General features: G+C 24.4%; 1 protein-coding gene across 1 annotated transcript in view; it reads right to left on the reverse strand.

Annotated features, from left to right (window-relative positions):
* dpr1 (defective proboscis extension response 1) overlaps positions 1-27,788 on the reverse strand; it is a 363,596-nt gene that overhangs the window by 131,590 nt on the left and 204,218 nt on the right. The window lies entirely within an intron of this gene.

Below are 27,788 nucleotides of genomic sequence, written 5' to 3' on the forward strand. Positions count from 1 at the left end.
CTTTCCCTAATTCGCTCTTATCTTTTTCCTACCTTTTGCAATCATTGGATGTTCAATAAAATCAGTTTTCAAATGTTATAGGTTTTTGTGCTTTTTAATGCTTAATAATCTTATGTACAATCGTATATCAAAGAATGTTAAGTATTGATACGCTATAAACTATATAAATTGATTATTATTTTCAATATTTATATATAATACATTAACATTAACAACTAGATTATCATATTTACAACCTTTCTCTGTTTAACAAAATTGCTGTGTCAAGTAAAATTCTCACAATTAAACGAATTATATGTAATGAGCTGAGGCTAAATTCAATTATAATTAAATTAATTTCTTAAAGCACGTATAACTATTTGAATGATCCATTATACATTGTACATCTTTAAACAATTTTGAATGTTTTATTTTTTTTTGTATAAAATAAATGACTTTGAGAATTTTCGATCAGAATTTAAGATTTAAAGTTCATATCAAGAAATTCATATAAGACATTTTAAACAAAGTAAATTTTTGTATTTAAATAATTTATTTTAGAAGCCTCTTATTATTTCTAATACTATAAAAAGATTTCTAATACTATAGCAAATGCAATAAAAAGTACATATAATTTTAATCTTATAACGTTTATGTTGTAAAAATTGTTTGTACGATAATAATAACGATATAACAGGTCGAATTACATTATTTCTATTTATTTACGAATTTTAGTTATAATAAAATGAATATACGATAAGCAAGTAAGTGTATACGAGTTTAATGTAATACTTTTGTGAAACGTTTTATGAGAAAAGTTCGGAGTACAGAGTCTTTTCTTCACGGTCATAATAGCACTTTCCCTAAAATGAAAATATTTGCATGTTTCACGCAGTGCAACGCAATTTTCAACGTAACCCACGTGTTTTCTTCCAAATACTTTGACTACACTGGAATTTCGGAGAATACAGAAGGATCTTCAAATTAATTTCAGGCTTAGGTATGTAGAGGAACTTTCTGGTTGGAGTTAAAACTTCTAATTATTGTCCTGATGTATTATTTGTATTCAGAATTCCAGGAATATATTTTTAAGTCATTTCATCGATGATTAATTCGATTATTATATCATCCAATTATGGAATTATATATTGAAAATAATATAAAAAATTGTATGTTGTAAAAAATATAATTTATTATATAATATAAAGTAAATATATGGAAATAGATGTATTACACTTATGATAGTTATAGTGTTAATTTTATTTGTAAATAGTAGCTTTTTAAAAAGAAAAATGTTAAATTCTCGATAATTTAATGACAAGATTTTAAACAGCACACAGTCCTATTATATTAAATGTATGATATATTGAATTTAATAATTTATTATTATGGATATTGACAAATGAAAAATGCTATTTTCAAATTCTCTCTTATTACAAATTAAATAATTGAAGCTATACTGAAGCAGTTGGATTTTATATTTTAGAAATCGTAAGTAGTAAGTGGTGAAATTTATTTAATTCTACATTGTAATAAAAGTTAAATTAAAAAGGATTTTCATGTACAGAATTTTATAATATATTATTTTCAAATAAATCATTTTTATCATATGTAATAATTACGGGATATTTAAATATTAGCATAGAAAATTATATAATTCAATAATATAAAATCATAATTTATTTAGGCTATAATTATGTGTCTAAACATTCTAGTTGATAGAAAAATGAATTATTTGCAATAATTCAATATTTTTGTAAAGCTTTATCACTTTAAGAAGTTAGTAACTACTAACATTAATGTTTTATGTTGTAAAATTCGTTTTAATCGAGTAAATATTTCTTAAATAAAAACTACAAATTTACATTTTGCTTATATATATATATGAATTTTTATTGCAATAGTTTCATGTATCTAGCAATAAAATCTCTTAAATTACATTTCACTATAAAATAATTTAAAAATAGGAAAATTTAAATTAATATTCATTTATAATCTAAGAATATGATGTAATAGAATATAACTATTATACGTATAAAAATTAAATTTTCATAACGAATGCGAACTTAATTATAATAATTATTATGTGTAATAATAATATGTCAATATCATAATAGAATAAAAAATCGATTATTAATAAAAGAAATATAGTTTTATTTGTTAAGAAGGATTCTACTATGTCTTATAAAAATTGTATATTTCAAATAAATTAAATTTTAAAAATGCAAAAATTATCAAAATGATCTAAGATTATAGGATCATATTACAAAGGCGTAGTTTTTTCGGTCACATTTATATTTATTACAATATATATATATATATATATATATATATATAATACAATGTATGTTGAATCAATATTTTTATGCGAATTCATAAATACCTATGTATATGAGGTATACGCATACCACAATATAATCGGAATATTAATGGGAGAATATAATGATTATCGAAATTTAGTATTTGTTTTATTTACAACTGAATCTGTTGCAATGAAACAGTAGTTATAAATTATTATATCTAATATGTCTCACTATGATGAATACATTACAATTAGTTCATATTTGAAAAATAAAAAATTAAAGCAAACTTACTAGCAATTCTCAATACGCGAGGCTTTCTTTTACACTTTTTTCATGCATCTAAAAGTTTATTTTTTTGTTAATTTTTTAACGGATAATAATAATAATAATAATAATAATAATAATAATAATAATAATAGTAATAATATAGTGATTTGGTATTCTAATTTAATATAGAATCAGCTGTTGTTTATTTTGGAGAGGATATTAAAAACTTTCTATCAATTTTGAAGTCTTTATTATTACTGGGCGATCTGTTTATTTCTCTTAAATCCTAATTATAAATTATTATTCAATTATGTTTATTGAAGGATAAATAAACATCGAATTATTCGATTAAATTTATTTAAAATATATTAATAAAAATAAGTTATACAAATTTGAATAATTACAATATTTTTAACTAAATCATATTTTATTCTATTATTTTATCAATAAATAGTAATATCCAAGATTGCAGTAAGGCACTAATGTAAAACGAGTACTGACCCAAATGTTGTTCAACGAAATAGCTTATAGAGATTTGACTTTAAATACTACTTTGCACTTGACCCTTTTTTGAGGCGTGGGCATACGTAATCTCATTAAATATGAAATAGCTATTTTATAGTAGATTTTACTAGAAAAAGTCTTTATGATGAATTTTCTTGTATATTATTCTTTCCCACCTTATTCTTTTGGTTTCTCTTTGTTCGCTATAAAATGAACTTTTTTTTAATTAAAGGTGTAGAAAAAGCTTAATACGAGCCAAATTGAATGCATACACCTGCGCTTTACTTATTCTGAGATTAACGAGGGTAAATTGTAAAAAGATGTACGAAAATATGTTGGACCTATTTTATATATTTTATTTCCTTCGGTATTTCAAATTTTTATCGGACATACTTTTTTCTGATTCTCAAAATTTTTATTGTTTATAAATAATATAGTGCGGCAATATTATGCTCTGGAGATATTTAAAAGACAAATCTCATTAATGTTAATATACTACATTCGCTTTGTAGATTTTTATTTTAAAATAGAAATAGAGGTATAGTATGAAATATAATTTAACATAATAATTTACCGTTTTAATTACATAAATAAAAGTGACCTTTTAAATTATATACAATTTAGTGTCAAAGGAACAATTAAAAAATAATTTTACATACATATTATATTAAGATAAAGATTTATTTAAATATTATTACCCATAATATTACTATTATTAAAAACTTTAATTATTATTTTTAATATTAATGAATTGTATAAGATCTTATCAATCAATGAAATTTCTGACTACAATATTTGTTATGGTATTATTCTGAAAATGAAATTTTTAATAAGATTTCAACTGAATTGAAAATATAAAAAAGCCATTTTTAAGGATATACTCAATGATTTTAATTTTTCAAACATTTTATTATAATTATGTCCGAATTCTATAATGTGTGATTATATATTATCTTTAATATTTCATTAGATTGTCTTATATTATGATATTCCCTTTCCCATTTATTTCTAAGTAATTGAAAATTCTTGGTATATAAAAATACTAAGTTAAAGAATAATTAAAATAATCATTTACAGTAAATTCATTTACAGTAATAATAATATATGGAAATGTAATAATCATTTGGAGTCTATGTAATAGTAAAATATACGATGATGATTAAAGATTTCAAATATTTTTTATTTATAACTCGAAAAATCGAAATAATAAATTTTTTTTTTTACTTTCAATTTATTTAATTCTAAGAATATGTGTCATCAATCAAATATTAAAAATATAGATTATATTATTCACATTATGATTAATCAATTATTTTTTATTAATAATATTATATGATCTTCGAAGGTAATACATTCGTATATTTTATATTATTTTTTTAAAAGTAAACTAACGAATTTTATACATAAAGCATATCATTAGGCAATTAATATTGAATTGCAATTGTTTATAAAAAATTGCCTAATTTATCACATATTTTAGAGGAAATATTTTGTTTCGGTTTCCGCAAGAATAATCAAATATATTTGCCTATGTTACTGTTAAAATTTTCAGTGTAAACACATATTTTATTTACTTTTTGAATGATAAACTGTTTATTTTTAAAGAGACGATAAAACTGTTTATATATTTTTACATATTTAAGTATATAAACTATTTCCTCACTTCTACATATAAACATTTATGTAAAAGTTCACGTTCGAAATTTGATGTGTGTATGCCTTTGTTGGGTGGGTGATCTTGATTGATCGATGTTTTAAGACAATAAGAGAAAGATTGATGAATTACCAATTTATTTACTAAGATAGCATACCAAAGGTAAATTAAATAATATAATAAAAATGTATTAAAGAATATAATCTACGTGTTCAGGATAATAAATTTAAAATTAATATACGTATGACAAGCTTAAATATACGGCTTTATTTTCTTTTAATTTTATAGAATATTTTGCAGTTTAATATAATCGATGAATTATAAAATACGTATTAAATATGATTAATCCTGTATTAAAAATAAATATAATAGTAAAATATGTTAAATATACCTTATATATATATATATATATATATATATATATATATTTTTTTTTTATTGTTTTTAGTTTATATTTACAAATTTAAATTTTCAAATTTAAAAATGAATAAGTAGACACAAAATCCGTTAACTTATTATATTCAGAGTATAAAAGATTTTTTCAAAAAATACATATATTAAAATAAATATAATCACTAACTATTATTTATTGTAGTTTTTAATTAATTAACTATCATGGACTATTCATGCTGGGAAATTAAATTATGTTTTATAATATAAATGAATACATCGATCAATATAATAAATTCTTTTTAGTTATCATACATTCATTTATTATAATGCGTATGCATTATTATATATTAAAACCAAATAAAAAAGATAATAAATAAATAATAAGTAAATAATATTCTTTGATACGGATTGACTTGAGTCAGTTTGATTCTAACATATATATCAATTAAAGTTTATAATATTTAAATCACAAAAATGTAATAGTTGCAAACGATTTAAACGACTGAGATAGAATGAACATATACAGAAAATAATTACTATTATGACCTAAGTAAAAAAGTTAATTAAACGAGTCGTGTAAAAATATAGCCGTTAGTTAATGTAATTTGTATTGTACCATTTTTAACTCAAGTACACTGTATTCTCTAAAGCTTTGACCTAAATACAATTAAATTTTTTTCAATTAAAATTTATTAGACAGATTTTTTATGAATAAAGTATAAAGAAAATGTTGAAACACTAGTTAGACGAAGCTTCTGGTTTCTTTTTTGTATTTTTCAGTGGCTTAGATTATCAGTTGTATCATCATTTATAACGTCTATAATAATTTGATAATACGTAAGACGTCTAATATAAAACAAAATATTTTGAATCATTTTTAAGTGAACAAATAATATTCCTTGGAGGGTCAGTGTATACTCTTTTTTTTTTAGAAGTGTATTAGTGTATATTTTCAATATTTAGTACACAATTGACATTTATCGATCTTTTAATAGCTTTCAGAGAACGAAAAAACTGAAAAGAGTATGAAAAAAAATGATAGAAAGTAGAGGAATGATAAGTAGATGTTGAGACAGGCACATTGGAAGATGATATTAGCAAATAAATAAGGAATTTTTATATAGCAAATTTAAATTGTCAAGATCTCCTACTCACAGAAAATTTCCCGTCTGATCGATATATTATTAATAATTAACAAACAATGATTTTAAATAAATTTATTTTGTGTACAAATTTTTCTTCGTGTATTTAACACGATGTATAGTGAACAATAAATAGTTCGATTACAAAAGTCAATATTTTTTCAACTTTACTAATGAAAAGATACGAAAACTGAAAAATTAATACACTTTAATCACTTTAAGCATAAATTAATAATATAAATACCAATTATGTATGTATAAAGGTAAAAATTGTACGTAAGCACTTGAAAGCTTTGCCTTTGATTAATTATTTTTGTTCATTCCATAGAGTATGCATAAATCATCATAAAATAGATTATTTTTGTCTACACTTTCAGGTTATACTTATATTCATAAATATTATATTGCTCATAATAAATATTATTACAATTTTAAAAAATTTTAATTTTTTTTTAATTATTACAGACTGACGTATAAACAATTTATGCATAAACTTACAGGTATTTATAAAAGACTCGATCAAATTTTGTATTTTTAATAATTTTACATTTTAAAGCTACTCAAAACACGAATTAGATTTAATTATTATTCAGAGTATTTTAATATAACGTAACTTAAATCTTCGTTACATCGTTGAATTGTTTTAAGATTTTAAATAGCAAATCATTAAAATCATTATTTACTGTTGTTACGATTTTTATATGAATCAATGTAAGAATAATTTTTATGCACAAGGTTTAATTAGTATTCCTGTTGATGCAAATATATTTATAACCTACTACCAGTTGGATAGAAGTTCAAATATCTGATATTTACAAAAGTGCATGACAAAATTGGAAACACTAATACTAGTTAACATGATTAAATGTAAGCTTAAAACTTTGCCGTTGGCGTACTGCGATGTTAAAAATCGTATGAAAATAACAAAAAACGTTTAGAAGTAGCATAATGTATATATACGTAAATCATATAAAGGAATGTTAAAAAAATATTATGTTAATTATAATGAACAGATTTTAAATCAAGCGAAAATTATATATTGAACAAATTTAAAGGAATTAAAAAAAAATCATACTATTAGGTTTCTTCTATGAAAGGCTTGGAAAAATCAATAACTTTCATAGTATTCAATAAGATTTGACTAGACATAGTTAGAATGCAGTTGTTGAATTTTTAATTCTCTGATAAATTATCGTATGCGATAAAAATCTAAATAATTTTAATTTACTTCTTTTGATTATTTATCAATGTGATACAATAGAAAGAATAAGTATAAGTATATAGAGTTAGACAAAAATTCCATTTTCTACCTTGGACAGGATCGACTGTACGACAGATCAGCCAAATAATACTAAATAAACTTATCGTAAACGATTTTAATTCGTTTAACTATTTATAAATAACTTTACTAACGGTTCTCTATTTAATCCGATATTTAAAAGAATTATTTTTGACGTTGCTCTTTAGAGAGCATTGCAAATGTTTAAACTACAACCTGATTATATTTCCAAACGTCATTTCAAATAAGCTTAAAAAATAGCTCCATCCATTACAATATTTATCGAACAGATTGAATTTAACTTATGTTAAAATAAACATAGTTAGTTATGAAATTGCTTTTGAAATCATGTACATACCTAAAGTAAAAAGATCAAAATAACTAAAATGTAATTTATAATTCCAACATATATTTCTATCATATCATAATTATATTGTAATAGCATTAAAACTATTATTAATAATTATAACGACAGTTTTAATTTTTTGATAAAATTCCTTTAATATTATATATATATATATATATATATATATAATTATATAAAAATTTTACAGCTTTTATTTAACAAAATTTGAATTGAAACTATAATTTTCTTATATATGTGACGATGTAGTAATAATTATTAATAAGAGATTTTTAATTATACATCATTTAATACTAACATTTAAAATATATATGTAGAGGTTCAAAATCAAATTTACATTGTTTTCTGTATATACATACCAAATTTGAGCTTATACATACATATATGCATTTTTAATCAATGGATATTTTTAATTGTTATTATAAATGTTTACGCAGTATATATATATATATATATATATCCTAAAATGAATAAATATTGATAAATTTATTATAAATGCATAAAATTTAAGTATTTATACAGATTTGCTCTTAAATATTAGAAATATAAAATGACAATTAAAAATATTAAATGTATTAAATATCTTTTTTATATTGTAGTTTCATTTTTCAATAATGACAAGCAATATAGATTTCCAAGTAAAGGTATTTTTATTGTTGATGAATAAACAGATAAATTTATAAATGAATATACGTTTATTAAGTATAGTAAAGCGGGATTTAGAATAAAATTTATGTAAAAAGTAATTTGGTGGCATATTAAATATAGTTATTTCGATATTTAAGTGTATTAAAATTGAAAATCGTACGGTTAAATAAGAAATACAATTTCTTAGAACTTTGAAATAGTTATTCAATTAAATGGATTGGAATGAACGAAGAAAGAATGTTAGACTTATCATGTCCGCAAATAGTTTTGAATTTTCGTCTGAATGTGTTTTGACGGAAAAACATTTTTCTATCGTAAGCTAGCAAATAATTATATCAAATCGATCAAACGTAGATAAACTTAAAAGATAAATTTATAACCAAGAGTCGATGCAACGTATGAAACGTAAGTGAATTTATCAATTTTAAATATCGTATTCATTAATTCAAAACATAGTTGAAGAACATTCTATCAATAAAATTATTTAATATTATAACATTCAAAGAATTTTAAAAATTATATAATTATTCACTAATACACTAGAAAGGACGTTCGTGGACACTGTTCAAATTAAAGAATATTTAAAAGGTAATCTTAAACATACGGAAACTAATCATTCAAATGACAATATAGCTTTTAAAATATCTATATATCTATTTTTCTCATGTAATTAACGATCATTACATTACATCATTATTTATTTTATCTTTCTATAGATATTTAAAAATAAAATTTATCATAAGTATTTGATACTATAATAATTGCTCAATTCTTAATTTTCGAATAATACTCTTAATTCTCATTTTTTTCCCTTTATTATTAATTAATTCATAATATTAAATTAAATTTACTATAAGTAAAAATGAAAGCATTGAAAGTTGTATTTTCGTGTAAAATTATTTTTCAAAAATTGTAACATTTAATTTTAGTTAGAAATTTTAAGAAGTGAAAATCAATCTACTTTTACCTCGAATTTTTAATTGCCATTGACGGCTACTTAATGTAAGAATTAATATAGAAAACTTTATAGATAATGACAAATAATATTAATTTTATCTTTACTTTCAAAGATACTTTTATAAATCGATTATTAATTTTATAAAACTATGTACATGTATATATCTATATCTATATCTATATATATATATATATATATTGTCCTTTTTAGTCGCTAATTTCTCTTTTCACCTTTCTTATACCTCTAAAAGCATGAAGTAATGGGTTTATACAGACTTATACTATTCTAGAATGGTACCTCCACCCGTTTAGTATAGAGGATAGGATCAGAGAGAGAGAGAGAGAGAGAGAGAGAGAGAGAGAGAGAGAGAGAGTGAGAGAGGAAAAAAAAGAGTTAAAAAAAATAAGGAAAAGGAAAAGGAGAAAAAGTACTTGGGATTGAAGGAGCAAGAAGTGCTGCTAACCGTACCCTGAACACCGCTAGATCCAGAAAAACAACGCACAGGAAGCGTCATGGGGAAACATTTGTTGTAGCTGCTTAACTGAGAAACCGTCGTTACCGGACACCGTCGCTACTCGACGACTCGACGACACTTTTTCCTCCTCCCGTATTCCCCGTCAACAACATGGTTCATCTCTATGAAAGGTTATACCCAACGTCCAAGAAGAAGTGATTCGAATTTTTCTTTAGTATTATTTTGGTTTCTGCCATTGAAGCGCTGCTTAACCCTATTTACTTCGACATACATACATGCATGTAAACCATAAACCATGTAAGTCTAGGAGGAATCGACTTAATGATCTTATTTTGCTTAAGTACGTCATAATAATTCAAGAAGGTTTGCCATAAGAAAAATTCGCAGTTTTCGAACGTATAACGAGTATACTATGGGCTTTATCTAACGAATTGTCTGTAAAGTTTTTTAATAATCCAATACCAAGTGTGTGAAAAATAAAGATTTTCTTTATGGTATCTTCAATACAAACTGTCATATATTTTAAAATAAAGTTTTTTCATTCTTTTCTCCATAATTATTATGAAAGTAAATTAATTCTTTGGCTGAAATTACACATCTATACAATTAAATGGTAACCCTATATATACTGAGTATTTACGCGCTTTATCGATTAATTATAATGTCAAGATTTTTTCCAAAAAATTACCACAATTTCGTAGACATTACAAGATAATTATATACAATTGGCAAAATCTAATTGCTTAAAAATATATTTATAATACTCTTACGATATGATTCGTATAAACAATAACAAATAATCAAAATATTGTATGCTGATATGTATTATTGGTGGCGAAAAGCCACGATGACATAGAAAAATTAATTTTGAGATTCCTAAAATCTAAACATTGAAATATAATAAATTATTATTAATTTAAATACTTCAATGTCTGATATATTTAGATTACTCGTAATTTCAAAATATTACTTCAATCATCGTACCCAGTATCTAAGAAATCTCCAAGTTACAACGCTATGAAGAAATAGACAATGAACTTCTATTACAACTGGCAGTTTCCGCTTATCGAGCGATGATATTAACAATTTACGTGTACATGTTAAAGACAAACAATTTTTCCTATAAACGCATGCTATTGGTAAATTGTAAGACGAGACTCAAGAAGGAAACCGTTGTTTCTTTTATCCTACTCGGACACATCAAACAAGAGCACAGCAAAGAAAGGAAAGAATGAAACAAGCTTCGTTCTGAATGTGAAAGTCCGACGAGTAGTTAACTTTTTACTCCCTTCAAGAAGATGATTCTATTTCTTTTCTATAACTATAGCCTCTCCATTTTTCTCCTCAATTCTCTATGTAGAAGGTATAAAATCCGCAATATTTGTCGTGAAGGCTTTAACCACGTATTCCATCTCATTTGTTAGCTGTTGTCCTTGTTTTTATGCCTAGCTTTATTATTATTGATACTGTTAAATTATTATTATAACCGTAAACCGTGGTTAGACTATTTATATTGATTTTTATAAATTAGCATGTTTTTTTTTTCTTTAACAAAAATGTTGAATGCCAATTAATTTTCGTCGATAGGTTTGGTGAAACTATACTTTAAAAATTTCATTGCAATTACTTTCAAAAATTAATACGAAAAAGGTTAAAATTTAAAAGTCCATGTATTTTTTGCTACATCGATAATCTACGTTATTTGTAATTTATACATTAGAGATGAATAAAAAAATATAAAAAAGTAAATAAAACAATGGCACAGTATTATTAGAATTTACAAAATAAAGCAATAATAATAATATATGAATATTAAGAGTTGAATCAAATAATTTTTTTTTTTTTTTTATTAATTATTTGAAAATTATGATTGGTAATATTATTATGACTATATACGAATAAATTTTAGATGAATAAATTTAGAATTTTTCCTAAAAACAGAATTGTTTAAAATTTCTCTATGAATTTTCATTAAAGATAATGTATATTATAGAATAGTTAATCAGGTTCTCGATATATGTATTTTTTGATGTGTAAAAATCTTTTGAAATATCTGCGATTATTAAATTTATCAAAATTGTCGATTCCATATTAATGTAGTCCGCTTATTAGTAAGGAAATATCACGAGAAGATATATTGAATTTTACTTGATCATATCTACTAATATTCTGTAACTAAATTTCAACTTGTGCATAGTCCATTTTCTTTTACTTTCATTATTGTCAAACAAATTATCAAATTAAATTACAATCTATACTTTAAGCATTGATAGGATCATTATTCTTGATAACGAACTCAGTTCTTTATTAAATTTATGATAATTTACGTATTATCAATAAGTTAAAAGAATGGAATATTAAACAATTTATCATTGAAATCACTTTTAAATCGGAGAGACTTTTATTAATCTGTATGTGGAAATTAAAAATAAAATCTAAGGTAATTATCCCAGAGATATTCTACTTGGCGATAAATTAAAGATTATTAAATCGATGAAAGGAAAAGATGTATATTTTCCAGTATTAAATCTTTCGATTTACTAAACAGAAATTTCTTCGAATTTACACGAATTATCCAAATTAATATGACATTTATCTTATTTTTAACACCGTAAATCAACAACGTATTTGTTTATAGTTTATTTAGTTTAAATTACTCGTATAGTTGATGGGATGAATTGTAAAATTGTAAAGTTTAATACAACAATGTTAGAACGAACGTTTAACGCAATAAGTAACTCAATATTAGAAATAATTAATAATGACATATAGTGGAAACGGTAGGAATAAAATTTAATCTTATAACAAACTATTAATTTTTAATTGATCAATCTGAGAATAGAAAAACTTGTGAAAATGTTCATTGTGTCTAGAGCACCACCTACCATGGCAAATGCGTCTTGATGATTATGTGATTAACGAGTCTTCGGAAGTATGACTTCATTATTCGCATTGCATACAACTCATAGAGTATCAACTCGGCATGACGCATGAGTAACCGATGTACTTCCTATTACCTGGCTTTTGCCGAACACTGAATAATAAATAGGTCAAGTTAAAGGCAGAGGAAACAATTTCTCCTCTGCTTATATTATTAATATCCTATGTGTACTTGTATTATGATTTTAAAATCGGATTTCGTAAAAGAAAATTGTAACTAAACTGTCGATAACATTTGAGAAATTATTATTCAAGTGTTTAGCTACACGCTTTACGTTAGAAAGTCTGGAGAGTGACATCAGTTGCGATTATTTAAATTACACTAATCATTCTAATTATATTGAAGATTATATATATATATATATATATATATAGTTGAGATTTATTTAATTTGAACTTGTTGGAAATTATGATTCAACAGTGGAGTTCCAAGTTTTTATAACGTAGAAATGTTCATAAAGTTATCATTTACTGCAATTCAATTTATGTAATTCAAATATCCCTAACAAATCAATTTTCTTAGGAAATTGACAAATTTTCTATTTTTTATTGAAAAGATATTTAAAAGATCAACTGATATTTAGTGAATCATTAAATTACATAGCCAATACCATACGTTCTGACATTGCAATTTATGTGTATTCAAATAATAAAATTCCTTTTTTTTCGAAAATGCAAAAATTTTATTAAAATTATTAAATTAGTCTTTATATAGAAGTTGTGAATTTTCCGCTTTCTGATAAATAATGTAAAAATTCAATGTATTAATTCTTATGATTATTAGGAATATTTAAGTATATCGAAATACTTATTGCGTTAGATAAATATAAAATATTGTCGAAAGATTTTTAATTAATGTTCGAGATATTACAAGAAAGCGTTACAATATCTATTGTTACCCATACGGTTCAAGTTCGTCTTTCGTTCGTATAAAAAGTTAAGGTAACGGAGAAAGCTCGACTATGAATAAGCAAGAATTAATTAAAATTTACTTAAATAATGTCATAATTTCTTGATTGCACTTAGTATAATTAAAAAACTATTTTCTCATGCAGTTTTTATTCTTTATTGTAATTTATTGGTTTAATTTTAATCTTATTACTTATTCGAAGAAAGTAATGTATTTGTGGTTAAAGAGTAGTAGAATAAATGATTAACGCGATTATTTGAAAATTTTTTTTATACTATTATTTATTATCTTCATCGTACTATTATTCATCGTATTCTCTATTTATTATCATCGAATTTCTAATTATTATTTTAGAATTTTTTATTGTGCGCCTTGATTTTCTTCTCTGAATTTCAGACGATATTTCAATTTATCTCGTTAATGGTTTCTTACCTCTAAATTATGGTTTTCATTTACACTTGGACCGCTATATCTGTACATAACGCTGTGCTCATTATCTATGACTGGATAAATCAAGCCATGTAAGTACATGAATCTGGATATCTATTTCAATATTTATATCATAAACAGTCTAGTATTTAAAATATTTTGTTTCTTTATTAAAATTATATTAGACGATTCGTGTGCAATTTTTCATCGTGGTATATTAATATAAATATTAATTTTAATGTAATTTAATAAATTGATATATTAATTATTGCTTTATAAACTAATGATGATTACCGAACCCTTATGTTTATTATTATAATTTTGTTCCATGTATAATAATATTAGTTAATAAATTAGTTAAATATATATTTATGTATAAGTATGTGAGTTATTATATTATTGACTATTATTTATTGTTAATTTTTATTATTTACAGTTTCATCTTCATAATTCTTTATAATAATTGTTTAAAATTTATCTTATTTGCAAACATTGAAATTTCTTAACAATGAAGCGACATATCAAAGGATGTACTACTTTATTAAAGGATAACCTTCATTTTGATATTTCTATTTTCTTATATCTAACCTATTACTATTATCAATTTGCATTACGTATCTTCTTTTTTAAATTACAAGATATTATTGTTCCTATTCTCATAAATATTTGTTAGTTTATTTGTCTATATCGAATCTACGTTATAAATCAGACATGATTTATTGCTTAATCATGATTCTAAACTTTTAATTATTTTACTATGATTATTGCATTACTATTAATATATAATCTAACTTTTTTTTTTGTCACTTTTTCCTATTACATATCATGTATATTAATATACTTTGTAAAATTTCTCTCATATTTATAATAATAATTAGAATTTTTTTTTCTTCAGTAACTATATTTTTGGAATGCAAGAAATTCATATCTCAATTCAAGATCTGAATAGCATGCAAAGAAAGTTTGGATATTTGAATATATGTAAAACTTAATGAGACTTACTTTTAAAAAATGGCATACGTTCATTAAAACACCCTCTTGCTGGTTTATATATGTATATATATATATATATATATATATATATATATATATATATATTTTTATCTACTTTGTGCAGCTCTTTGTGTTAGCGTAGCTTAATGATTTTCTTACATGTAATGTAAGAATTTTTAAAAAGTACAATCTGCTTGCTGCTTTGTTTTCATTTCATTACAGTGATTACTATTTTACTGTTCCGATTTATATTTTACTATTCCATTAAAAAATTTTAGTTGTAATTAATTTAATTGATTACTTATAAAATAAAATCTGCCTTAATAATGACAAGGATGGATCATCGGGTATTTTCATTCTTCTATTCAATGCACTTGTCTGTCGTGTATAATGTCTCGATTACTCATACAGTCCTATATAACAGAATAACTGCAGCCATTGCAACTTATTAAGATTTGAATGTAATTACGATCTGATTAACCAAAGACGAAAGTGAAAGTATTGTCAAATTATATCAGTATCATCGATATGCGTCTTACAATGTAATCAGAATTATTTTGAAATAAACATAGTTAAAAATTTTGATTTCTTCTTAGGTATAAAATTGTATAATTTGTTATTTGTTTCAGTTAAATAGTATCATGAATGATAATTTTTTCAAAATAATTTGAAATTCGAAATACAGATTATTTTATATAATTTACTAAGTTACGTGAAATAATACATTATAAATATAATAAATTATAAACTAAATGTATAATGCATTTGATAAATATTAGATTTTATATTTCAATATAAAAGCCGCAATAACCGAATCAACTTTAATACATTTTTAATTCTTTCTTTAATCAGCTTTAATTCGTCCTATTGGTATTTTATGTTGAAACATATAGCATAAGTTAGGTAGCTGACTTATTGAATTGACTTAATGAAGAATTGGTTGTCTGTCATTAGATCGATTTTCTAGCGGATTCGATTCTCATTTGGCATCTCATTCAATTCTTCATTCAACCTTTCCTCTTCGCTTTCTCTCATTGGCTAATTAGTGCCATTTTGTTTTTATTATCGCTAATAATATGTATCCGAGAATACCAGGCAGAATATGAAAAATATTAGTAAAGAGTATCTACACTATATTATGGACTGAATTAATGTAAATCGTAATAATAGCAGAATTTCTTTCAAGTAAAAAAGTTTGAAATTGAGATTGTATTGTATTACTCTTATTGATTATTTTATTTTCATTTTTTATTTTATTATTTCAAGACGTATTGCATGTCTATTCAATTGCAAATATTACAAGTGCTTCCACTTTAATAAGTTTTATTCTATATTGCAATTAAAGTAACGTTTACCGAAATTAAATCATATTCGTCTAATATTATATGATTATTTTTATTTTCATTAAAAACTCTGGAAAATTTTGAATAATATTTCTCACAATAATTTATCATTTTCAATAGCAATTTCATAGACTATGTATGAAAATCATATATTTAATAGACAATAATAAAAATGGTAATTCAAATAGAATTTGATAAATTTAGGGTCATATAATAAATATTTATATGTATATATATAAATCTTCATAGTTAATAATTAAATTTAATAGTAGTATGTGACTAAAATTTGCTGAAATGGTATTAAATTGAAACTATTAACATTGAATATAAAATGGTAAATATATATGATTTTATAATAATTGATCATCAACCAAATTTCGAAATAACAAGATAAGATTTTTTTTTTTTTTAATAATAATACTATGAATGTCGCGATTAAAACAATTGATTTTGTTTATGTGCAATTAAATTTCAGATTGCAACAAATATTAATTTTATGCTCATTTGCGGTAATTCGTTGGATGAGAATAACTATTGTATTATATTATACACTTAGGCATATTAATGTTTCTTTAGTAATGCAATTTGATAAGAATAGAAAATTTTTTGCAAACGCTGTTACACTATCCGCAGTAAGGAAGTGCATGGCAAGTTCGGTAGAAGTGCGACAATAATGCCACTTTTCGGTTAGCAGCTGTTCTAAACGAGCGCGTAGCCATTGTCTTGTGCACGAGTGAATGTGTGGTAACTCTGCGAAAATAAGAGAGTAACTAACCTAAATAAACACCACGTGGCGCCTCGTTATTTAATATACAAGTACCTGTTGACGTATCAGTTGCCAGGAGGAGTACATTTTTAAAACATATATTACATTAGTTGAATTAGCATAATCACGAGGTTCGACTATTCGATCATTAAATATTTTTTACAAATTCAGCTATGAGAACTAATGTGACATTATACATTGCATGTGTATTGCTACTTTTTTTTTCTTTTTCTTTTTTTTTTTTTTTGTTATTAGGTACATTTCCGTAAATATGTATGATTGCAAAATTTTAATTAATAATAATTATAAACTCCGATTAATGACAGTTTGAGTGTTAGTAGTGAAAAATTTGTGATAATCCATATGAAATTATTGAATGTTAATCGATCAATTAATGTAAATTATTGAAATGCAATTGATAAATTTAGCGAATACACTAAAAAAAAAAAAAATATATATATATATATATATATATATATAATTCTTAAATTAATCTTCAAAAAAATTAATTATAATATATGATATTAAGATTTAGCATATAAGTGTATGCTAATACACGTCGAACACTACAGATAAACTTTTATGGAAAAAACGAATAACATAAAAAATGGCGCAACCTGTCTATAACAAAGTAAAATTAAAATATTAGATATACGCGATTAATCTCTAATGTTTTAATACATTGGTGGTACTGAAGTTTTATAATCAATTTAATCTTATGACATTGGTCAATCAACATAATATAATATTGAAAACATTATTTTAACTATTTTATTTTATGTTATGATATCAAATATTCAAATGACATAAAAACATAATACAGATGATATTTCAGATTGCTTTGTTTTTAAAACATTATTATCAGGCTGAATTCTATAACATATTATACACAATATTTTAATGTTCAAGTCGCTTCTACTGAACATCGCTGGTACATGAAACTTATATTTTAAAAATAGTATAAATTTATTATTAAAAACATAACCTTTTATGACAAATAATACTCTTTTACGAAGAAATTCTGCTATTTCAAAGTGCAGTAGAATTTTATTTAATTTTATTGTCAAATCACTTACTGTTGCGTATAAGAATTAGTAAAAAAAAAAAATAAAAAAAATAAATTATATTTTATTTTCGATTTGAAGAGCTTTAGTTCATAATCAAAATCAGATAGACAAAGTTGTTACTAGAGGACTGGCTACGTTTTTAGTACCAACTAAAATCATCCAATCATCTACTTAAAAAATTCGAGACTTTTCAAGATTCTGGAGCTATTAATAATGTCAGATGGCGCGCCTGTACAGAAAAGCAAAGGACTATAAAAAAAAAAAATTTCCTTTTTTATAAACTATGATGAAAAATATTATTCCTAATTTGCAACTGACCGAACAGTATCAGGAATATAATACAGCACCCCAACGAGCATAAATCACTAACAAAATAGTTATCTACTGCTGCACATGAAAGGATAAAAATAAATATGTATAAAAGATCCTTTTGTGCTCATAGCGAATGTTTTACCTATTTTGTTTTTTTGTTTTTTTTTTTGTTCATTATCAGGCTCACAACAATCGTATCACCTTCAATGTATTTATTGCATCGGCTTTTTAACAATCTACGTGTTGTTTTGTGTGCACAGTGATTTTTCAGCTGATTTATTGAAAATAAAAAGAAAATGTGGTGCAACAGTGGAAAATTCGATTATGTTACACTGTTTTTCAGTCGATAATGAACCAAATATGTGCAAGAGACAGTGCTGTGCATCAGTGTTACTAATCAATATTTTTCGCATTCATTTTCAGGACATCGTTCAATTATCACATTCCCGACATTCAATGAGAAATACCGGAATAAAGAAGGAACGGATTAGATTCGGGTCACTGTTAATTATAGTTCTCACTTTTTTCTTTCTCTTTTGAACAATATTCTACGATTATATTCCTATGCCACGTTTCTTTAATTTTATATCTTTGTTGCTTCTATGCACTTCGCCTCTCCCCCTTTTTGAACTACACTTTATCTTTATTTTCTTATACTTAGTATGTGTAATTACTACGACACTATTCTCATCATTTCGGGGGTTTTCTAAAAAGAAAAACATACATATAAAAAAATATTTAGAAATCTTTTATAATATATTGCTTTTTAATATTGCTCATTACGCTTTGAATTCTAATCTTTTGCAAGAGTAATTATCCTTCTAAGCTTACAATACGCGCGCACATATACTCATTTGAATTTTCATTATATTCAGTATCGAAGACACAGGATGGACATGTAATATAAGTCAATATAAGTAAATAAAACGTTAATAAAAAAAGTTAATAAAACGTGCGTAACTTTAAATAAATTAATTAAAAAATTGTATATGGATATTATTGTTGGCCTAATCCGTAATATTTAATAAATTAATGTGCAATTGACGATGAATAGTGGTAATACATGCTGTATAATATTTATTATTCAAACATTTTTAATGGTACTACTTCAATTTTGTGTCTCCTTGGTAAAAACAATTTTCTTTATTTATTTTAATATGAACTTTTATTATGTAAATGGATAAAGAAGTATTTTTTAGGGTAATTTGTCAGAAAGATTGTTTCAAACGGTAAAAAAAACAAATTAATAAATAATCAGGATTATAATAAAAATTAGCTCTATTTTCCATGATTATAAAAATTCAAAAGCAATTTTAAGTTATCAATATTTAAAAATGATGTGACATTTCATTTTGACGTATTTACATAGTCATTACATCCGTAAATTGTATTTTTATGTATAAATATATGTATATGCATATCTATATATATGAAAATTTTGGGGCATTTAAATTATGCGAGGGCACTCGGTATTTATATTCGTCCTCTCGTCGCTTCTTTTCGTGACTAATCACGCTGATATCAGGGATTGCGAGTCCAATTACAATAGAGAATGAGATCCATGTATATATGTAGATGTGTCGTTACGCATAGGGGGAGAGGCTTTACCACAAATTTCTGTTGGCCTCGTATTGATGTAGCAGCAGTTTGCGCTGCAGTCCTCGTTTCGTAGCACAAAATATTTTTTTTAATTTCATTATTTTCCGTTTGTCGAATTCGGACGCCTACGCGAATCTTACTTTTGTTTATAGTTAAATGACCAGAAAAACTTATGTGTGTCGATTGTGTCGGAGTGTTTGAAAATTCATTATATTCAAAACAAATTTATTTCCTTTTACTTTTTCTTTAAGAAAATTTGTATGTATTTAGTGTCGGATTAAAGAAAGATTAATTGATTTAGTATCAATTGCAATGTATTCTGTTAATTTATATGATAAAGCTTAGAATATCTTCCGAATCATCTTTTATTTTTTATCTCTTTGAGGACTTTTACAATCATCATACAAAAGTATTCACAGAGAATGAAAAATACTAATATTTATTTAAATCTAGGCAAGCAATTCTATTTACATCAAAGGTGGAAATAGAATGTAATGTAATAATATTATACAGAATATTTAATAGATATTTTGCGGGTCAAAAAGAATTGACAAATACTGTCAGAAAGTAGTTTTTAAACGAAGTTTATTATTAAATTGCAATTACATTGGATAATAGATTTGATATAAAAATATGTGAGTTTTCTGCCTCTAATATTGTTCTTTTGTTCTAATGAATATTTTCAAAAGTCGTATTAAAAACATATTTAAACTATTTCTCATATAAGCGTTATATATATATAATTAATGATTTTTACAAAAATTGAAATACCATAACTTTGACATACATAAATTAAATATTAAATGCTCACTATGTACTATTGCAGACAGCATCACATATTTTAAAAAAAATTTATAATGTTAAAAATTTTTTACTCCCTATTCACAAAAACAAATAACTGAAAAGTTTCTTTAGGACAATATATATTATATTTAAAAATAATATAAAATCATTAACTTTTCGACTTTCTTATTGTTTATAAATTTCAATAAAATAAGATAATATTAAATTTAATAAAATTACATAAATATCAGGCATATATAATGAAATGAAAATTACAATGAATTTGTATATTTTATTATAAATAATAATTTAATTTTAAATATTTAATATTGTACTTGTACATTAGAATTTTTGTTCACAATTAGGGAGAAGATACGGCAGAAGCTATAACGAAGGAAATTTTTCTATGTAAAGAATTATGACTTTTAGCAATTTAATTTTATAAAACTCCTTTGAAATAATATAAGCATTAGTATATAATTATTAAATTTGCAATTAAGATTCTCTTAAAGTTTCATTTATTCAATTCAATTATCATAAATAGTTTTGTCGAAAAATTGGCTATTCTGCCTGTTAGAATTAAAATGCATTCTTACTTGCATCAGCTTCGATCTCGTTATATTTCAAATCAAAATTTTTTTTTTTAAAACTAACTTTTTAAAACTTTTTTCAAGTTAATTGAAAAAGGGATTAAATGATAAATTGCTGTATATAAATTTCACATTGAAGCGCTATTGTTGATATAACAAGACTGTTCGGGAGTTTCCAGGAAATTCAGGAGCACGTTCTCGACAGCGTTCGAGAAGCTCCGGACAACAGTAGGAGACGCCCGAACCAACGGGAAGTCTTCGCTACGAAACGCGGATGGCTCTTGGCCGCCGAGTTTTCATCCTCGTTGCCTCCGAACGTTAGTATCCGAGCGCAGACACGAGATCCCGACGACAACATCCGTGTGGTCGTTTTAAGTGACGGAGGGAGCTGGTGATTTTTTCTTTTTTTCGTTCTCCTTAACTACATTTATCGATCTTTCTTGGCTGGTGCGCATCGTGCCTTTACCATGTGGTTCTAGTGGATGTCGTAGGTAAGTCTGTTTCTTCCCCAATTCGTCCATTATATCATTTAAGTCGCAAAGAGCAGATACGGACGATCGTTTCGTGTTTTTTTTTTTTTTTTTTTTTTTTTTTTTTTTTTTTTTTTTTTTTTTTTTTTTTTTGATAAAATACTCGCTAGTGTGGTTCCAGTCAGCAGGTGACGCATCTATCTTGCCTTGCAATTTTTTAGTTTACTTTCTTTTGATTTCATCTGTACACGTTTATACGCGCGCGTCTGCTCGCCTCCTTGTTTCATCCACGTTTTCCCCCGTTGTGCATACTTTCGTTTACTTTCACATGTTTCTCTGTTAGTTTAACGTATACCAGCGTCACAATTCGTTACGAACTTTACGTCTGCCTATTTTAGTTTCCCCTATTTTTAGTTCTTTTAAGTCGAACTGCTCCTTGACGTAGAGACGTACGCGTGCTCTATTCGTGTATTCATTTGCGACGTTTGTGTGGACACGCCTATTGGATCGTGACGCTTGCGAGTTTGCGATGGCATTTCAAGCGTTTAGGCATCATTTACGCCTTGTTCGCCTTTGAGATAATTGTAATTACATTGTTTGCGCTCACCTGAGAGTGTTTAAACGTACCGTTCGGTCGTTCTAGCTTCAATGCTTCTTGTATATATTTGCGCATTGTTTAGCTTCATAATTATTAATTTCTAGTATCCGAATGTTTCATTTGAAATCATTAAGGTTTCTATCGTTCTGTAAAACAAAATTCATATATCTTTTCTGCTTGTTTATTCAAATAGTCTAATATTCTTCTTGTTTCAGTCTTTTTTAAGTGCTAGCTTACGCCAAAGTGGAACGTCCAAGCTCTCTCGACGAAATTATCTCGCGAGTGCGAATGCGTTGGTCTCGTGGAGTAGAAAAACCTGCCAACTCAGACGAGTTATTCATAAAAATAACTGTGATAATATATTAACTTAGAGAATATGAAATTATTCAGATTTTTTTAAAAATATTTTCTAGCTATTATATTTGTTCTTAGTTGATAAATCACATTACTTATAAAGTGCAACGCAATATCGATTTTATTGCGACATTATTTATATTGAATTGATGTAGGAACAAATACTTCATCTAGCCAGATCTTTAATCTTATTTAACATCAAGCAAGATAATGTTTCTAGATTGGATGAAAATAATTAACGTTTTATCATTATTTACACTTGTATATAATTCGTAATTGAATTTTATTAATTTTAAGCGCATAAAAGAAATTTTCAATAGAAATATGATTTAATAACAAAAATAAAATTACCGAGAACTGAGTACGAAAGTTATTATAATATATTTATGAATATAATCATTTCAGCAATAAAAACGTTTTTTTATTTAAATTCAATTCCGAATTCAATAATTTAAATTAAAACATTCTTTTTTTTTACATCGTTAAATAATTTTATACGTAAAATTGACAGAATTTGTCGATTTTATTAAATTATTTTAACGAGTATGTCGAATCTATTTTCTATTCTTGTAAAAAAAGAAAAAAAAATAGCGAAAAAACAAAAACAAACATACATATAACAGAATAAATAAAAACTTATTTCCTCTGTAATGATTATTTTTTGATATCTATTTAAAAAGGGTTTTTTTTCTTAGTTAAGAAGTCTATCAATATTACACAATTATGAACGGCCATACGTATACTTTATTCCATTTATCATAATCATTATGCGAAATTGAAAAATTCGTGTCAGCTTCATTTTCAGTATCGTAACATCTGTAAAAGTAATTTAAAATAGTTTATAGTAAAAAAATAAGAAAGTCACATTTTATACGTCGATATTAACATTAATTCTATTTTTGGTATAAATAATCTACATTTATAAAAGCTTTAGACGTTGTAAACAACTATTTAGTTCAATATTAATGCATATATTTGTTTACTATATATAAAGAATATAAAAAAATTTGATGTTTAATTATCATCAAAACATGTATAATCATTGTATTATTTTTGTTCTATTTTATATGAAATTTATGTCTATATTCTCGGATAAATCTTTCTGTTTGTTTTAATATACTTAGGTACAGATATATATATATATATATATATATAATTACCTAAACTTTATATCCTTTAAACATAGTAAAGCTTCAAACTTAATAATGCTTGCTTAATTATCTTATTTGAAATATAGATTGTATATAGTTAATAATTATAGTTAAGATTATTTATAATAACATTCTAATAGTAATATTTATATGGTTTTGTAATATACAATTATATTTATAATAGATCATATTGTTTTAAGCAAAATATACTTTTTATATTTTTGTTAATCTATTTTTTGTTAATATTTTTGTTAATTTGATAATTAACTATATTCGAAGGATATAAAGTTTCAGCAATTATTTGAATAATTTTTTGTTGTCATAAATATAAAAATTTCCACTATCGTTCCGTAAAAGTATTTTAATTTTTCAGTAGGTTTGAAGCGAAGTAAATGTAGCAATTAGTGTCGTCTGAGTGCTATTTAAATAAAAAAAAAGTATAATATTTTTATACATAAAAGTATTGTAATATGAATACTAAATTTTTTTAAATAAAATTTCTATCATATATATATATATATATATATATATATATATATATATTAGTGATTTAATTTATTGATGAAATTTTACATTAAATTTTATTAAATTCTGTCTTTAGTTAAATATCTTTTTTCCTTATCTTTAAGTATTTGTTTATTTCAAATACAATTTTATTTAATATGTATCATGTTGATTAAAAAGTTTATACAGTATTTCAGTATTTTTGGACTCTTTAATTTCACTTTTGTTTTGGTTCGTATACCTTTTCAGGACTATACAATAGTAGCAGAGAAAAAAATTTATTCCCTAACCGCACATAAAGAGTTCAAAAATTTTATTATAACGAATTAAATTTCCGATGATCATATTGAAAATTATATACCTTGTAAAACTGCTTAGTATTTTTAAAAATTATTTATGATTGTAAAAAATTCCCTTTGATTTTCTGTACTTTAAACAAATATGATGCGAGTTTCAAATTATTGTAGTTAATTCGTGCATTTTTCAGAAAATTTTACTGTGAGTTATTACGAAATGAAGTGTACTTGTCGGCGCGTGAAATGGAATTCAGAAAAGGATTTCAAGTTAGAAATAAAATTAATATGTTACAAAATATTCAGAAGCTTATGACAAATTATTTGTTAAGCATTAATTCATATATATTATAAGTTCAATTTTTGTTTGATCTACATAAATAGAAGTTCTCATTAAATGAATATTATCATATAATATTTTGATGCTGAATATAAACAGTTATTTGTTCATGTTATAAATTATAATGTTAAGTGAAGTTATAAAAAATATATTTTATCGGAGTAACATTATTTTCTTTTGCAGTATAATTTATAGTAAACGAAGAATGTTTTTACATAATAAAATGAAGAGGAATCGTTTAATAATAAATTCTAATAATCATGAAGACTACATAAATTACACACAATATATAATTTCCATAGAAGGTATACTTAAACGAAAATTTAGATTGATAATTTTATATACCTGAATAGGTCATTTTTTATGAAACATATGTACATCATTTACATTGTTATGTCATGATTTTAGTTGTAAATCTTTGTATAAACATATTTTTCTACATTCTGAAACTCTAGTCTTCATCTATAAAGATTTTCAACATAATTATTTATGATTGTATTTTAGTGTCATATTAGTGGCATATTACTTTATATATTAATATTTCATTTTTATATTAATATTAATTGTATTTTATAAATTAATTTCTTTTCTATTTTCTATTTTAAATTTTTTGAAGAATTTTTTTAAGTTCATTATTTTAATTTGTTAAAGGATAAGAAAACCGTAAATTTCTGAACCGTATTAATTAAACAATCTAATGTGAACTTTAAGAAAGTAATAGAAAACGAGTAACACTGAATGTATAGAATTATTTTTCATATTAGTCTTTTTTATTATTTATGTAGTTGAAATATTTTGGTCGGCAACTGTTAGCAATTGAAATGACGTACACATAAATACCTTTTCAGTCAGAATAAGGAGTACCAGAATAGGATCTTCATAAAAATCAGTGATATAACTAAAAAAAAATGTAAGCACCTACGCACTGTCGAAAGTAATATGACTTAAGAGTTATATAAATCTTAGCGTCTGTCTCTGTCTGTCTGTCTCTCTCTCTCTCTCTCTCTCTCTCTCTCTCTCTCTTAATACATAATACATAAGAAAATGTAGATCTAATTTATATATATATATATATATATATATATATATATATGAAGCAGTGCATCATAATAGCACAATGAAAATGAACTCGGTGGGTACGATGGTCATTTGCAAATTTAACTAACTAGAAGACTGGTGATTTGTCGTTGTATTGTCAGCTTTCTTTCCTTCTCTTTCTTCGACAATATTTTTATTAGTATTCTTAGTACATGTAATATTTACAAAGGTTATCGAACTCAATTCTCATCATTTGATTTCCGCTTACTCGATTCCTCCAGTATCATTATGCGACGTATCTAAATTTACAATAAATGTGGTATGGGGAGCCTTTAGTGTGAGTGCATTGCCCCTTTATTCCTATGCGTATTTTATATATGGAATCCATTAAAGCTGATGAAAAGCATGCACAGTCGTTGGTTTTCAGACTATAACAAAAGCCGTTTCGATTATCTTCGTTAATAGCTCGAGTGAAAAAGAAAGGGTTAGAGAAGGACGACATCATTCTGAAATGCGGAGTTTCCGGTTTTATTGGGAGGATTCGTGGCCGTATGACACACGTATGCACACGCATACTGTCTAATTGGAACTGCATCCAATTAATGGTATAATTTTTATTTCATGGGTACCTCCATCTAGCATGGGTGTACGAAATTTGTTTTTTCATGCCTTGTGACTAAATAGCACGCATGAGCGCCACTGACTGTTAACTTTTGCTGCTCCAAGTGTCCAGAGAATTATTTTTATATTTTTTTGATAATTGCTAGGCTTTTTTAGATTGTGCATTATTAAAATACTCGAGCGCATCAGAAAAACTTGTTTAATGTCTAATTTATTAAAACGATTAACTTCCTTCACTTTATAAAGTTTATATTTTACAATGAAATTTAACAGTGAATTTGTTATCAATTGTTTCTTATTTGTTAAATGCATTTTAATTTAAAGATTAATTTCATATGTTTTCTTTCTAAAGACTCATTGCATTGGTAATTTTGAAATATTTATTAATCTTCTGCTGGAACAATGAAAGCAAAAGTTACAAGACATTTAAAACTTTGCTACAGACTTAAAATTATCTAATTATTTCAAAATCCATTATATTTATGATGAAAGTACTATTAAAATGGCAAAATTATAAATTCAGCTTTGAGTGAAGAAATTGATATACATAGATAAAAAATTATTATTGCAAAAATATATTTTGCGATTTTATATCTTTAAGATATAATTATAGCACCAGGAATTAAAAAACCATGTTCATTTTTTACTTAAATTTTCATTAATTATATATATATATAAATTAAACAAAAAGATTTATATGGAATTTCTTATTTGATTTTTA

Source organism: Ceratosolen solmsi, unplaced genomic scaffold (genome assembly GCF_000503995.2).
Source record: "Ceratosolen solmsi marchali unplaced genomic scaffold, CerSol_1.0 scaffold1, whole genome shotgun sequence".
Lineage (NCBI taxonomy): Eukaryota > Metazoa > Arthropoda > Insecta > Hymenoptera > Agaonidae > Ceratosolen > Ceratosolen solmsi.